This window comes from Octopus bimaculoides, chromosome 30 (genome assembly GCF_001194135.2).
Source record: "Octopus bimaculoides isolate UCB-OBI-ISO-001 chromosome 30, ASM119413v2, whole genome shotgun sequence".
Lineage (NCBI taxonomy): Eukaryota > Metazoa > Mollusca > Cephalopoda > Octopoda > Octopodidae > Octopus > Octopus bimaculoides.
In genome coordinates this window covers 2,928,575-2,928,785 of record NC_069010.1, presented here as the reverse complement: position 1 = coordinate 2,928,785, position 211 = coordinate 2,928,575, and positions in this window count along the sequence as shown.

The window sequence follows — 211 nt, the reverse complement described above, 5'->3', positions numbered from 1 at the left end:
GACGCCAGATATGAACAAACTATGAGATCGAAGATGTAAAAAGAGGAATGCCATATTTCGGGAGTTGTTGCGCTTTCATCTGCACCCACCTAACCTCTTTAATGATCCACAAACACATTGCTTCAATATCCACTAAATACAGTGGTGCGACTTATTGAATATACCAATTTTACATATCAAATACAGTCCTAGAAGGTGTTACATAAATATG